The sequence below is a fragment of the Etheostoma spectabile genome, chromosome 2, assembly GCF_008692095.1.
Source record: "Etheostoma spectabile isolate EspeVRDwgs_2016 chromosome 2, UIUC_Espe_1.0, whole genome shotgun sequence".
Classification (NCBI taxonomy): Eukaryota; Metazoa; Chordata; class Actinopteri; order Perciformes; family Percidae; genus Etheostoma; species Etheostoma spectabile.
The window spans coordinates 25,707,996-25,708,542 of record NC_045734.1 but is presented as its reverse complement, the minus strand read 5'-3'; the positions used below and the strand labels follow the sequence as shown (position 1 = coordinate 25,708,542).

Here is a 547-nt window from a genome sequence, read left to right as displayed (position 1 = left end):
TCTAAGTGACCCCAAACTTGACATCACCTTTGTCTCTGTGAAACTGATGGACATTTTCCACTACTTTCTGACATTTTATAGAATAAATGCTTAGTCAGTAAAACTATCAATTATGTTTTTACTTAATCAATGTAACAAATATTGTTAGTTTCATCCCTAAATGCATTACCGCAGCAATAAAACATAATGCTGACTTGATCTTTCAAGTCAAGAGTTTTCTAATATTCAAATATTATACTATTGTTTGAAGGTTGATTTGAAAAGCAATGCTAGAAAAAAAAGTTAAAAAATAATTAGTTAAGTTATGTGAATTGTAGTAAATAGGACAAAAGCACTGGCGCTGTCTTTTAAATTGTGGTTGTATGTAAGAAGCTTTTAGAGAATGTACCCACACTATGAACTTATATTACTTTCGGAATTTAGATTTTCTCTTGTAACCTTGTTTCTCCTCTTATTCAGATTTGGATATATTGCGCCAGATGGAGTGGGATTCATCAGATGATGGTCTGGAAGCATTAATGGACAACCCCACTCACTTTTTGGAATC

The 547-nt window shown here is 32.2% G+C and overlaps 1 protein-coding gene across 1 annotated transcript in view; it reads left to right on the top strand.

Moving 5' to 3' along the window:
- The window catches only part of LOC116697504 (bifunctional apoptosis regulator), a gene marked incomplete in the record, with an annotated part of 15,932 nt that overhangs the window by 3,530 nt on the left and 11,855 nt on the right, over window positions 1-547 (top strand).